Genomic DNA, 16321 nt, shown 5'->3' on the forward strand with positions numbered 1-16321 from the left:
TATTATTGATTTGTTTGATGCGGCTGCTATTTGCTGTACCACCTACTGCACTCCCCTCACTCAAGCCCTCGTGGTTCAGCTCGACTACTAAACTGAAGGAAACACTTCACGGCATTCGCTTCACAACTACTACAAATTCCTCGACAACAGATTGCGCCGCTCGAACTGTCAACACAACTGATACTGCTAAGAGTGCCCGGAACAGCGATGGAGCAATCATAGTTGTTGTTGCTTCATCACTGCCATGACAAGGCAGACGTCATGTGCTGACAGGCAATGACAGTCGAGCACTGAAGAGTGTGGGTGAAATATTACATGAAATCAGGGCAAGGAATCACCCGTGAGTTCCAAAGTACTACCAATAGCCCAGCTAGCATATCACTACACATTAAAAACAATGAGAAACAATGGTGGAGCAGCTCCTCATGAGATATACATTTGTGTAGTCAATGCTAAGCGACCTATTACCTCAGCATATCGCTCAGTATCTGTTAACCCAATTTTTAGCATTTTTTACTGCACTCAGATTTGAGAAGCGCCAAGTTTCTCCAGAATTCTCCCTGTCTGTGGTCAATTCCATACCACATACTGCTCCACAAGCAGTTTGAGGAACGTTTTCCTCATTTATACAAGGTACTCTAGAAATTTTGCGACGAATTTCCAGGGGTTAGGGTATGTTGAGAAACAAATGGAAGGTAAGAACCCGTGTCCGGAAAGCCATCCAGTGACGCTACTGAGCGTCGAAGTTATAGGCGCCGGCGCCTGCCAGTGGGCCACCCCTTCAGCAGCAAACGTGACTTCGTACTCTGACACACCTTAGGCGGAAGATCTTGCAATGTTGTTTATCATACATGGATCGCGACTGATTGCCACGTCGCCGGTGAAGAAGATGGAGCTAACTATTGTGTAGAAAGGTCTTGTCTCCTATGAATGCGCCGCTCTGTTGCCTCAGTGGACGACGGTTTTGACCGGCTGGTGTGGTCGAGCGCTTGTAGATCTGCGCGACCGCTACGGTCGCTTGGTTCGAATCCTGCCTCGGGCATGGATGTGTGTGATGTCCTTAGGTTAGGTTTAAGCAGTTCTAGGGGACTGATGACCTCCAATGTTAAGTCCCATAGTGCTCACAAGGTAACCTCCCCATCGTACCCCCCTCAGATTTAGTTATAAGTTGGCACAGTGGATAGGCCTTGAAAATCTGAACACAGATCAATCGAGAAAACAGGAAGAAGTTGTGTGGAACTATGAAAAAATAAGCAAAATATGCAAACTGAGTAGTCCATGCGCAAGATAGGCAACATCAAGGATAATGTGAGCTGAGGAGCGCAGTGATCCAGTGGTTAATTTGATCTTTGAAAAACAAAAACAATTACGATCAAGTGACGAACATCACTATCTGGTTTAGACTTGGATTTTTTCTAAAATGTCAAGGAACCTGTAATTAATTTTAGTTTGTTTTATTACTTTTAAATGTCAGTTGAAAATTATGTACTACTGTGGAATGTTATGACCAATAAATTTGGGGGAAAAAAGTGGTTAGAGTGAGCAGCTGCGGAACGAGAGGTCCTTGGTTCAAGCCTTCTCTCGAGTGAAAAATTTTCTTTCTTTATTTTCGCAAACTTATCATCTGTCCGTTCGTTCATTGACGTCTCTGTTCACTGTAATAAGTTTAGTGTCTGTGTTTTGCGACCGCACCGCAAAACCGTGCGAATAGTAGACGAAAGGACGTGCCTCTCCAATGAGAACCGAAAACATTTGATCGTAAGGTCATTGGTCAACCGATTCCTCCACAGGAAATCACGTCTCATCTATTCAATACGACACTGGTGACGGCATGTGCGTCACATGACAGGAATATGTTGTCGACCCACCTAACTTGTACACTTGGCGAATGGGTAAAACGATTCTTCTACCTTGCCCGATTTAGGTTTTCTTGTGGATGTGATAATCACTCCCAAAAAAGTGATGAAAACATAAGAGTTTGTCACATAAACTGCAACAAATGAATGCAACAGTTTCACAGTCGCACAATTTTCCCTGTTCTCTGTCAAAACATATGTTTTTAACGCTTTCAAATTTTTCCGTGTGTAGACCGTCAAATCCTGCATATGTCCAAGCAAATCTGAATATGTCCTGAAATTTTGGAGAGCGAAGTTGATTACGTGTGAGTGTCTGAACTTTGATAATTGACACACCATCACGTAAACAATACTGCTCTGTGTACCTGTGCAGCTTCGCAAAATAATTGTCTGAAAATAAAAAATGAAACCTTTTACTCGAGGGAAGACATGAACCAATGACCTCTCGTTCCGCAGCTGCTCACGCTAATCACGGGACCACGGCGCTCCTGTGCTCAGACTATCCTTGTTGCCTATCTTGCGCATGGACTACTCAGTTTGTATATTTTGCTTATTTTTTTCATAGTTCCATACAACTTCTTCCTGTTTCCCCTGTGTTCAGTTTTTCAAAGTCTATCCACTGTGCCAACTTATAACTAAGTCTGAGGGGTGTGCGGTGGGGAGGTTCCCTTGTCAGAACCGTTTAAACCATTTGAAAGACGGTTTTGGAGAAGGGTTTCCATTTGCAATTTATTTTCCCCTGAAACCCTGCAAAATCTCCAATGTTTTTTCGTAGGCAGAAGTAAAAAAAATGCAAATGTGGCCCTCTTTCTTCGCTACAATAATCTAATTCTAATTTCTTCATTACTTCAGACTACTTACGTAATGTAGATTGCTAACTATATCATCACTTTTACTATTATACTTGCACCAGTTTTGATATTAATCAAGTTTTTCTTGTCCTTTCTCCTATCTTCCTTCACTTTCGTCTTAGATTTTTTAACGTTACCAGTCTTTTGTATTGCGTTTGCTTCTCATTCATTCAGTCCGGCAGCTCTTTGGTCTGTTCCTTACTTTCGACGTCGAAGGCTACGACTTCTGTGAAATATTACATTTTAATTTATCTCGTAAACTATTCTTTCGCTACATTGTTTCTTGAATACACATGTTGAAAAATAACAAATATAAGCCTCAACCCATCATTATCCGCTATTAACACAAAATTGTCTTCCTCCTACTTACAATAATGCACACAGGACTAACTACAAGAAATACGCGATTATTGCTGAGGAATTAAATGTACATTTTAGAACAGCGATCATTACTATAGAAAGAATCCGGCTTACAGGAACGCAGGCGTACACAGAAAGATATAGGAGAAACTCGTTTAAAGTTACAAAGGATTGTTTCTATACAAACGAGTCTGCATCGATTCCACGGTACAGCATGTGATGAAATAAAATAGTTGTGGGTGGAAGTAATGGAGCAGAAGATCAAAAAGGCTCCTTGTAAGAAAGAATTCGATGCTTCCAGCTTCACCAGAGCACTAGAAAAATGCAATAACGGTGGATGATTACCTGGGAGAAACGTTACAGGTAGGACCCAAAGAGGAGTTACCAACCACTAACCAAGAAGGGAATGTACAGTAATATAAAAATGTTGAGTGTAGGCCCAAAACATTAGCAAACTCCTACGTAACAAACCGGAAAATCAAAATAAAAATAAACAGAGGGATAAGGTCATAGGCGGACAGTATAACTAATGTGACTGTGTAGTTTATGCATTATATCTCTTCATTGGTTTTCAGATTCACTGAGGGAATTTTCACCAACATGCTCGTGTTTATCAACTTCAAATTTTTTTACCTTGTGCAATTAGCAGGCATATTATTTTTAGAGATAACTGTTTAAGATATAATTACTTATGTAACGTCTCTGTGAATGAGTAATCCTAATTGTTTTAGAATGACAACGATGCCGCGAAAAAACGATTTCACAAACTCTAGAATATTAACAACTCCATTTTTCTTCTCAGTAATTTGATGGCCGGCCTGGTCTTTGTCAGTTATCACAGCCTATTATTATTTACATTATAAAGCAGTTTCTATTCGAACTGTAAAAGAAATGTGATCGTCAATGCACCTTGACAGTAGGCTTTCATCAGTGACGCCAGCAAAAACCCAGTATAGCAAATTAATTACTTATTCATTCGCTAATGGCTTACTACATTTCATAGTTAAAAGCGACTGTGTTCGGACGGCTTAAGAAAGCGCTAGGAAGCAACCAATTCAGAAGCAATGAAGAGACGATAAGCCGCGATGCACAAGAGACTGCTTTCAAAAATGAAAGAATTCGTGTCACGAGGTATCCATGAACTTCCGTAGTGGTGGAATCCGAGAAATACTTGTCACTGCAATTACGTCGAAAAGTTAGATATATCTGTAACTTTTTGCATTACCCCATTTTTATAACACAGAGTCCAGTCACACTAATGTGACCATTGACTGTATTTAATGTGAACGTGCAATACTCACTCACAGTTAGCAGATGGCAGCACTCGCAGTGGAGGATATACTGGGCTTTCCGTAAGAGCGTCCAAAAATGTAAGAGGACATAGAGAATGCTCCACTGAACAATTTTAGGTAGGGAACCTGGGATCGGAGAAGCCAGCTTAAGGAGATATGCAAGTAAACTTGTCTACCGTTTTGTCTAGCTTTACTGTTTTGCGGCTTATTTACAACTAATATGCGAACAAGTTTACATGTACTGTTCTGTTTATTTACGTGTATATTCTTTATTTCCTCCAAGGAAACAAGGAGGATGAGCCTGATTCCAGGAACTCCAGGTGCAAGTTTAGTTTACTTTACTTGTTTATAAGGTCCCTCTGTGGTTCAGTACAAACAGGGCGACAATTACTGGAGAATATGACATAAAATCGTCATAACTTCTGAACGGTTTGCGTCAGGACGTCCAAACTGCGCGGTTGGCCGCGGTGAATGATGGGAATTATTATACGCATGTGGTTTGGTTTAGCGACGAAGCCACTTTCATTTGGTTGGGTTCGTCAATAAGCAAAATTGTCGCGTTTGAGATTTGGGTAACAGAGTCCGCATTTCGCGATCGAGGATCTCTGCGCCCTCAATGGGTGACTGTGTGGTATGCAATGTCCAGTCACAGAATAATCGGTGCAATATTCCTTGGTGGCACGGTCATTACCGAACGGTGTGTGAAGATTTTGGAAGATCCGAAGTGACCCCGCTTCCGACAAGATCTGTTTCATGCAAGACGGAGATCGATCCCCTCGAAGCAGGAGAGTGTTTGATGTCCTGGAGGAACACTTTGGCGACCGCATTCTAGCTCTGGGGTACCCAGAGGCCTCCGGCATGGGCCTCGATTGGCCGCCATATTCTCCAGAGCTAACCACATTTGACTCCTTTTTGTGGGGTTGTATCAAAAGACAAGGTACACAGCAATAACCGCAAAACCATGGCTGAGCTGGATACAGCCATTCAGGAGGTCATCCGACACTTCAGCTGGTCATGCATAATTTGGCTATTCGCCTGCGCCACATCTTCGCCAATGACGGCAGGCATATCGAACATGTCATAACCTAAATCTGAAAATCAGAAGACGTTTATATTTTGAATAAAGTGTGTGCACGCCGTGGTTTGTAACTAATTTATGGTCGTACATTGTCCCACGACAGAAAGTGCTATAAATCAACAAAAGACCTGTTCACTACTCAGTGTTATTCAGAGTTGTACAGTACAATACGATGGAGCCACGAAGCTCACAGAACGATGAAGATGGTGCTTGCAGAAAGAAAGATTACAGTTTAACGTCCCGTCGATAGCGAGGTCATTGGAGACGGAAAACAAGCTCTGATTGTTTCAAGGATGTGGAAGGAAATCAGCCGTGCCCCTTCAAAGGACCCATTCGAGCATTTGCCTGAAGCATTTAGGAAATCACGAAAACCTAAATATGGATTACCAGGCGGGGATCTGAGGCCTCGTCGTCTCTTTCGGAAATCTTTTTGTCAGCCTCGCCTCCTACAACGAGATAGTGAAGATTTTCTCAAGAACATTTACTTTGAACCCCACATAACTTTGATCACCACGTTAATTTGATGACTGTTGCACTGGATAACATTTTAATTTTTATTTCCCCCAACCCATCCTTCCCCCTCCTTCCCCTCTTGGCGATTTTCCCCTTGCCGTAACCCTATTCCACACCATAAAAAATCTACATCTACATACATACTCCACAAGCCACCGAAAGGCGTGTGATGGAGGATATCATGTACTACCTTTGCGGTTCCACTTGCTAATACAGCAAGGGGAAAACGACTCTCTGTATACCTCCGTATAAGCCCTAATTTTCCTTACTTTATCTTACTGGTCCTTACGCTGAGTGTACGTTGTCGGCATTAGATTCGCTCTGCAGTCAGTTTCAAATGCCGGTTCTCCAAATTTTGTCTGTAGAATTCCTCAAAAAGAACTTCGATTTCCCTCCAGGGATTTCCATTTGAGTTCCCGAAACATCTTCGTAATACTTGCCTGTTGTTCGAACCTACCCGTAACAAATCTAACAGCCCGTCTCTGAATTGCTTCAGTGCCTTTCATTAATCCGACCTGGTACGGATCCCAAACACTTGAGCATTACTCAGTAATGGGTGGCACTAGTGTCCTTTACAGATGAATCATACATTCCTAAAACTCAAAATATTCCTAATAAATCAAAGTTGACCACTCGCTGTCACTACTACAAACCTTACGTGCTCGTTCCGTTTCATATTGTTTTACAGCGTAACGCCTAAATATTTAATAGAAGTGACTGTGTCAAGAAGCACATAGTAATGATATATAACGATCGTACTGACTAGTTACACAAACACTCCACTAACAATCGTGTTAAGTGCTGTCGCCACGTGGTAACGACAATAGACTCGAATTTGCTGAGAACAGGATACATATATCCACACGTCCTTGTAGATGTGAGTATTTCGTGTTGACCTTTAATCGTTTAAGGCAAGGTCGTCGAACAAAAATCGTTCAAATGGCTCTAAGGGCTATGGGACTTAACATCTGAGGTCATCAGTCTCCTAGAGTTAGAACTACTAGAACTACTTAAACCTAACTAACCTAAGGACATCACACACATCCATGCCTGAGGCAGGACTCGAACCTGCGACCGAAGCAGCAGCACGGTTCCAGATTGAAGCGGCTAGAACCACTCGGCCACAGCGGGCGGCCAGTCGTTAAACATATCACAGCTGATTTCCTTTCCCTGTTCCAGCTTGTGCTCCATCTCCAATGACGTCTGACACGACACCACGTTGAACACTAACCTTCCTTCATTCAGTCTGGCTGCGACGCTGTTGACCACGTATTACTCTGTTTGTGATTTTCCCCTTTGACAAACCTTTTGGGTACTTGTTTTTGGAATTCAGTAAACTTTTAGATTTCATTTCCATCATAGTCCTTACCTACGTCTGATACTGGCTACACATACGATGATGAAAAAAAATCGCAACACAAAGAAGGAGATGTGCGACATATACTTAAATTAGTAGGTGTCTTTTTACTTCTGTAAGATGATATTTATTCAGATTTCGCACCAGTCACATAAGAGTGGCGATAGTAACACCACTACGAGGGTGCAAATCAAGATTGCTTTACATGTACACTGTAACGGTCGTGAGCGTTAGTTACCTTTGAGTTTGGACATCGTGAGTTTATGTTGGTCAAGAGCGCCTTTAGGCACAAAGACGCCGTTATCAGCACTTTATTGAGTTTGAACGCCGTCATGTAATAGGGATACGAGAACCCGTATGTTCCATCTCCGATATCACCAGAATACTTGACAGAAATGTAGCCACTGCACCTGATTCCTGGCAGCAGTGTTCACGAGAAAGTACGATGGCGAGAATACAGGGCTCCAGACACTACCGAGAGGGATGACATTCCTGTTCGGCGTATAGCTCTGGTGCATCGTACTGCTTCTGCAGCAGGTCTGGCAAGCAGTTGGCACCACAGTGACAACCAACTGTTACAAATCGTTACTTCAAGAACAGCACCGAGCCAGATGTCCTGTAGCGTACATTCCATCGACTCCAAACCACCGCCATTTGCGACTACAGTGGTGTCAAGCGAATGCTCACTGGAGTGCAGGGTGGAGGTCTGTTGTGTTTTCTGATGAAAGTAGGTTCTGCCTCGGTGCCAGTGGTAGCCCGGTGTTCATTAGAAACGGGCCAGTTGAGGGCGTGATAACAACCTGTCTGTGTGCTAGACACTATGGACCTACACCTGGAGTTATGCTCTGGATTGCGATTTTGAATGACAACAGGAGCACTCTCGTGGTTATCCTACACACGCTTACAAATTTGTATGTCAATCTGGTGGTCCGACCTGTTGTGGTGCTATTCAAGAGCAACATTTAAGGGGTGTCGTCTCCAACAGGATAACACTCACCCACTTGCCGCTTCTGTTAGCCAACACGCTCTACAGCGTGTCGACCTGTTGCCTTGACATGCTCGATCACCAGATCTGTCTCCAATCGGACACGCATGGCACATCATCGGACGACAACGCCAGCGTCATCCACAACCAGTATTAACCGTTCCTGTGATGACGGACCAAGTGCAACAGGCATGGAACACGATCACATAAAATGACATCCGGCACCTGTACAACACAGTACATAGGCATTTATATGCTTGCATTCAACATTCTTGCGGTTACACCGGTTATTAACCTACTAGCGTTCCACACTTGCAATAACCTGTCTCGCAATTACATCAGCCTATGAACTCGCAATGTTACTAAATATGTTATCTAGAAAAGCATATTTCCGACGTTTCATCTTTTTTGATGTTGTGGGCCGGCCGGTGTGGCCGAGAGGTTCTAGGCGCTACAGTCTGGAACCGCGCGACCACTACGGTCGCAGGTTCGAATCCTGCCTCGGCCATGGATGTGTGTGATGTCCTTAGGTTAGTTAGGTTTAAGTAGTTCTAAGTTCTAGGGGACTGATGACCTCAGATGTTAAGTCCCATAGTGCTCATAGCCATTAGACCCTTTTTTTTTTTTTTTTTTTTTTTTTTTTTGAGTTCAGTCCAGAGACTGGTCTGATGCAGCTCTCAATGCTACTCTATCCGTCGCAAGCCTCTGTTTAGTGTATTCATGTCTTTGGTCCTCCTCTACGATTTTTACACTCAACGCTTCCCTCCAACACTAAATGGGTGACCCGTTGATGCCTCAGAACATGTCCTACCTACCGATCCCTTCTTCTAGTCAAGTTGTGCCACAAACTCCTCTTCCCCCCAATTCTATTCAGAACCTCCTCATTAGTTGCGTCATCTACTCATCTAATCTTCAGCATTCTTCTGTAGCACTACGTTTCGAAAGCTTCTATTCTCTTCTTGTCTAAACTAGTTATCGTCCATGTTTCACTTCCATAGAAGGCTACATTCCATACAAAAACTTTCAGAAAATACTTCCTGACACTTAAGTCTACGCTTGATGTTACCAAATTTCTCTTCTTCAGAAACGCGTTCCTTGCCTTAGCCATTCTATATTCCATATTCTCCCTACTTCGACAATCATCAGTTATTTTCCTTCTCAAATAGCGAAACGAATTTACTACGTTGTCTCATTTCCTAATCTAATTTCCTCAGCATCACGTGATTTAATTCGACTACATTTCATTATCCTCGGCCGGCCGAAGTGGCCGTGCGGTTCTAGGCGCTGCAGTCTGGAACCGCGAGACCGCTACGGTCGCAGGTTCGAATCCTGCCTCGGGCATGGATGTGTGTGATGTCTTTAGGTTAGTTAGGTTTAACTAGTTCTAAGTTCTAGGGGACTGATGACCTCAGAAGTTGAGTCCTATAGTGCTCAGAGCCATTATCCTCGTTTTCTTTTTGTTGACCTTATATCCTCCTTTCAAGACACTGTCCATTCCGTTCAGCTGCTCTTTCAGATCCTTTGCTCAAAAAAATGGTTCAAATGGCTCTGAGCACTATGGGACTCAACTGCTGAAGTCATAAGTCCCCTAGAACTTAGAACTACTTAAACCTAACTAACCTAAGGACAACACACACATCCATGCCCCAGGCAGGATTGGAACCTGCGACCGTAGCGGTCGCGCGGTTCCAGACTGTAGCGCCAGAACCGCTCGGCCACCAGCGGCCGGGTGGATCCTTTGCTGTCTCTGACAGAATTACAAAGTCGTCGGCAAACCTCAAAGTTTTTATTTCTTCTCCATGGATTTTAATTCCTACTCCAATTTTTTTTTCTTTTTCTTCCTGTACTGCTTGCTCATTATACAGGTTGAATAACATTCATGACAGGCTACAACCTTTTCTCAATCCATTCTCAACCACTGCTTCCCTTTCGTGCCCCTCGACTCATAACTGCCATCTGGTTTCTGTGCAAATTGTAAACAGCCTATCGCTCCCTATAGTTTACCCCTGCCACCTTCAGAATTTGACAGAGAGTATTCCAGTCAACACTGTCACATTATTTTTCTATACAAATGCTAGAAATGTAGGTTTGCCTTTCCCTAATCTATCTTCTAAGATAAGTCGTAGGGTCAGTATTGCCTCGCGAGTTGCAACATTTCTACGGACGCTCTTTCCTGTCAGTATACATATTAACAGTGAACGTCAAGTACGGTAAATACTTCTAATTGCGGCTCTTAGCTTTCGCTGCTTCACTACTTCCTTTTTTCCTACGAAGATTCCCTGGAGCTCCCTTCTCGATACAGGCTAAAGCTTCCTCCTGGCGCCTACTCAGGACTTTAATGCGCCTCGCAGTTCCAACACCACCCTCTCCCGGACTCCGTCGCTCCCCTGAGCTCACAGCAGCACCTTACCACTCTCAACGGACAGCTTCTTATTCAACGTTCCTGAGAACTCACATCCACAGTAAAAATCAGTAACAGATCACGATAAATCAAAGGACAAACAAATTTACTAGGAGAGTGGGTAAGACATTCCCTCAACATGTAGAAGAACTTGTCATAACTTAGCAATCGCCTTCGTTCACAACGTAGTACGGATATAACTGCTCATGGCCCGACTGATTTACATAACCATTGGATTCTATCACTATGCAGAAAACAGCCTTCACTGCACTCATTTACGTACTGACAATGCTAACTTTCAGTGACTGTAATCATTTAGGTTATATGTATAGGGGGCGAACCTGAACTCCGCTCACAAACTCATAGTACGAACGTTGAAATGGCAGATATTGAGGTAACCTATCGCAAAATAGAAAATCGACTCAAATCGCTTACAAGGGGAGGCCGCCAATTGTGAAATTCAGGTTCGATTCATACTGCGCATAATAAAAGCTCATGGCCAGAGGTGTAATGTGGCAAAGCACCAAAATGCACTTCTCAGCCGTTGTCGGGAAAATCGACAGTTAAAAGAAACCGTTGCGCTGAACTACTCTCTACGATGAACAGTTCTGTACAGGGTCGTGGCGCAGCGGTAAGCGCTCGGCTTCGTAATCCAAAGGTCGCCGGATCGAATCTCGTGTTATGCAACTTTTTTTTATTATTTGTTTTTTGTAATTCAAATATATATATATATATATATATATATATATATATATATATATATATATATATATATATATATAATTCTCGGCAATCAGTTGCAACAATTATGCATATAATAAGTTGTTGAAAGTCGTTTGTCGTGGAAAAATAATACTTGAAATAAAACACAATGTCACAAATTTCGACGATGTTATAAGTTCCGCTAGGGACCGCATCTACCTTCTTTCGAAGTTAGCAGGCAACTACGCTGTTATGCGGCGGCTCGTTTCAGCCCCTTCAACATCTGTCCTTCAAGTGTAACGAGCGAGTAACGGAGTTTATGTTTCATACCTGCCACAGCAAATTTGTGTTCGTGGGGTCTCTACTCTAATTCGAAGGTTTGACTTACACTACACGTATTCGTTTCGGAATATCGTTTCTACGTCTTCCGTTAACTATACGTGGTAAACATTATGAAGACAATTAATAACATTTGTGAAATACAACTTTGTTTCCGGAAAACATAATGATGTTCAAAGTCGCCCGTTTTTCCACGACAAACGACTTTCAACAACTTATTATATGCATAATTGTTGCAACAGATTGCCGGGAATTATATATATATATATATATATATATATATATGCTAAAAAAAAAAGGTCGCATGACGCGAGATTCGATCCGGCAACCTTCGCATTACGAACCCGAGCGCTTACCGCTGCGCCACGACGCTGTGCGAAATTGTTAATCGTAGAGACTATTTCATCGAAACGGTTTCTTTTAACTGTCCATTTTCTCGACAACGGCTGAGAAGTGCATCTTGGTGCTTTGCCACATTACACCTCTGGCCAAGAGCTTTTATTACGCGTAGTATGAATCGAATCTGAATTTCACAATTGGCGGCCTCCCCTTGTTAGTAGTGGAAGATCATCAGGACCAGATGAGATATATGTAAGACTGCACAAGGATTGTGCGAAAGAACGTACTCCCCTTCTATAAGCTGGTTATCGTAGATCGCTGGAGCAACGAATGGTACCTAGTGACTGGAAAAGAAGGAATGTCATTACCGCTACCAAGGAGGGTCGTGGGACATACGCAAATAATTACAGGCCTATTCTTTGACGCCAATCTGTTGTAGAATCACGGACATATTTTATGCTCAAGAATTACGACGTGTTTGGAGAACGAAAATCTCCTCTAGAAAAATCAACATGTCTTCTACAAACAGAAGTTTGCCATATTCATCTCGCTCTGTTTCTCCATGGGATCCGTAGCGTTGTAGACAATGGGGTCATGTAGATACCGAGATCCTTGAGTTCACGAAGGTGTCTGACGCCGTTCCGCACTGCCATTTAGTGAAAAAAATACAAGCTTATCGAGTATCAGACCAGATTTGCGACTAGATTCAAGGCATACTTGCATATGGAATTCAAAACAGCGCTCTTAAAGGAACAAAATGCGTAGATGTAAAGCTAAGTTTCGGAGTACACCAAGAGAGTGTAATAGGACCGTTACCGTTTACTGTGTACGAGTAAATGATGTGGTACAAAGCGTCGGAAGCTGTTCAAGCCTCTTCACAGGTGATGCTGTTGTCTACAGGAAAGTAACGAATGACCTGTAGAGGATTCACGAGTGGTGCAGGATCTGGTAGTTGTTCGTGAACGTAAACAAATGCAACATACTGTGCACACGTTGGATATGGAATCCAGTGCTGCACAGCACTAACGGTATCTATTGCAAATGTTCAGAGAGATCTTAAATAGAATCACCACATTAAACAAATAGTAGGAAAAGCGGATGCCAGATTGAATTTCACAGGAAGAATCTTATGGGAATGTAAGTCATCCACGAATGAAGTGCCTTAAAAGGCGCTTGTTCGACCAATTCTTGAGTACTGTTCTATATCTACATCTACATGGATACTCCACAAATCACATTTAAGTGCCTGGCAGAGAGTTCATCGAACCACCTTCACAATTCTCTATTATTCCAATCTCGTATAGCGCGCGGAAAGAATGAATACCTATATCATTCCGTACGGGCTCGGATTTCCCTTACTTTATCGTGGTAATCGTTCCTCCCTATGTAGGACGGTCTCAACAAAATATTTTCGCATTCAGAGAGGAAAGTTGGTGACTGGAGAGATTCCGTCGCAACGAAAAACGCCTTTCTTTTAATGATGTCCAGCCCAAATCTTGTGTTATTTCTGTGACACTCTCTCCCAAATTTCGCGATAATACAGAACGTGCTGCCTTTCTTTGAGCTTTTTTGATGTACTCCGTCAGTCCTACCTGGTAAGGATCCCACAGCCCTCGGCAGTACAGTAAAAGAGGACGGACAAGCGTAGTGTATTCAGTCTCTTTAGTAGATCTGTTACATTTTCTAAGTGTCCTGCCAATAAAACGCAGTCTCTGGTTAGCCTTCCCCAACATTTTCTATGTGTTCCTTCCAATTTAAGTTGTTCGTAATTGTAATACTTAGATATTTAGTTGAATTAACGGCTTTTAGATTAGACTGATTAATCGTGTAACCGAAGTTTAACGAGTTCCTTTTCGCACTCATGTGGGTGACCTCACACTTTTCGTTATTAAGGTCAACTGCCACTTTTCGCACCATTCAGATATATTTTCTAAATCGTTTTGTAGTTTGTTTTGATTTTCTCACTGCTTTATTAGTCGATCAACGACAGCGTCATCTGCAAACAATCGAAGACGACTGCTCAGATTGTCTCCCAAATCGTTTATATAGCTAAGGAACAGCAAAGGGCCTATAACACTACCTTGGGGAACGCCAGAAATCACTTCTGTTTTACTCGATGACTTTCCGTCAATTACTACGAACTAAGACCTCTCTAACAGGAAATCACAAATCCAGTCACATAACTGAGACGATATTCCATAAGCACGCAATTTCACTACCAGCCGCTTGTGTGGTATAGTGTCAAAAGCCTTCCGGGAATGGCTCTGAGCACTATGGGACTTAACATCTATGGTCATCAGTCCCCTAGAACTTACTATAGTGCTCAGAGCCATTTGAACCTTTTTTTTTTTTTTTTTTTTTTTGATCCACTACTCCGAGGATATTTACTTCTACTGTTCATCAATCCTTACCAATACGACAGACAGAAGAGACAGAGAGGATCCAAAGAAGAGGGGCGCGATCCGTCAAGGTATCGTTTAGTCGGTGCGAGGGCGGTGCTCTTCAAACTCTACTGGCACGCTTTACAAGACAGCCGCTGTGCATTACGGAGAGAGGTACTATTAATTCGAGACAGCACCTTCCAGGAAGAGTCGGACAACATATTACTTCCTCCCACCTACATCTGCGAAACGACCACGATGAGAAGATTCGAGGAATTAGGACTAATACTGGGGCTTACCGACAATCATTCTTCCAAATCTTCTTTTCTAGAAACTCTGTTGAGAAAATTTAGAGAACCGGCATTTGAAACTCACTGCCGAACAATTCTGCTGCCGCCAACATGCATTGCGAATAAGGGGCATGAAGATAACATACGAAAAATTAGGGCTCATGCGGAGGCATATAGATAGTCCTTTACCCTCGTTCTATTTGCCAGTGGAACAGGAAAGGAAATGAGTAGTAGTGGTACAGGGTACCCTCCGCCACGCACCATATAGTTGCTCTCGGAGTATTTATGTAGATGTAGACGTGCCATTGGGGAGTGGAACAGGGAAGGAGGGTCATTTAGTGGTACCGTAAGTTTCCTCCGCCACAAACCGATAGGTGGCTTGAGGTGTACGATCTAGATGTTGACGTAGATGAAACTTTCAGAGGTTGTTCGGAGATACCTTGTAAGTATTTTGGGATAAAGAACCCTCGGTCACTGGCGGCTCGTTATAGAGTTATTACATTTCGTTTGGTTTTTGCCCCATTTAGTGTTGCGTCTATATTGCAATGAAAATCGTGAACAACAATGCAAATGTTGACGGTATGCGCTGTGTGTTTTGTTTCCATTCGTTCACGGAACCTCTTGTTGACAACATTATTACGCATTTTATCTTTGCCATTCAAGTTTGCTTCCAGTACTGCTCGGTTCTGTGTAGAGTTTGTTACCGGCAATGTTATTTGTACTGTGAGAGTGATATACAACTGTGTGGCTAGGTTTAACGACGAAGGGTTTCCCAATATGCACCTCGTGTGTGGGTTCACTGAATACAGTGGAAGAGCATACAAAGGCTCTATGCTTTGCCGTTCCCACAGCGAAGACAATCAGATTGCAGTACTGTGTCTACTCCGGGAGGCGTTGCATTTGTGTGTGTCGTGCGACGTAGCTTCTGGCTCTTGCGTATTACAATCTTCTTCACTGTTGTGAAGGTATATTCACAGAACAAAGTGACTGCAGTGACAAAACCAATAAATCATAAAACGCCAGTAAGCACCTCAAGATGACGACAGCCTTATCGCTGAAATATTGTACAGCTTCAGTATCATTATCTGACGCGACGACCGTAAACCAATGAACGAAATCACAATTACGTTATTACTCTGTAACGAGGAAGACTTATATCAAAAAGAAGTTGTCCCTGAACAACCACTGAAAGTTAGTTTCACAATTTCTATTACAGGCTTCCACAAGTTTCAAGATAGGATTACTTTCAAATTACTCGCTTTACGGTACGAACGGAAAATGAGGAGAGAGCAGGAGTTACCGGTGGCGTTATTAGAAGATTTTCCATTGCCACTCCATCAGCAAATGTGGTAGCAACGCGTAGTTTTCACACAGCGGCCCCCAACATCTCAACCGAACATACGATGAAAGGTGGGTAGGTCGAGGCGGATGAGTTCCCTAGCCACCACCATCGCCTTTCGATGTTTGCTTCTGGGAGCATATGAAGAGTCTGGTAAGGCTCCCGTCGGAAGAAGATCTCCTTGCACGAGATCTGACGGCAGCAGAAATTATTCAACACATGCAAAGGGATCCTGGAC

Source organism: Schistocerca nitens, chromosome 7 (assembly GCF_023898315.1).
Source record: "Schistocerca nitens isolate TAMUIC-IGC-003100 chromosome 7, iqSchNite1.1, whole genome shotgun sequence".
NCBI classification, from domain to species: Eukaryota; Metazoa; Arthropoda; class Insecta; order Orthoptera; family Acrididae; genus Schistocerca; species Schistocerca nitens.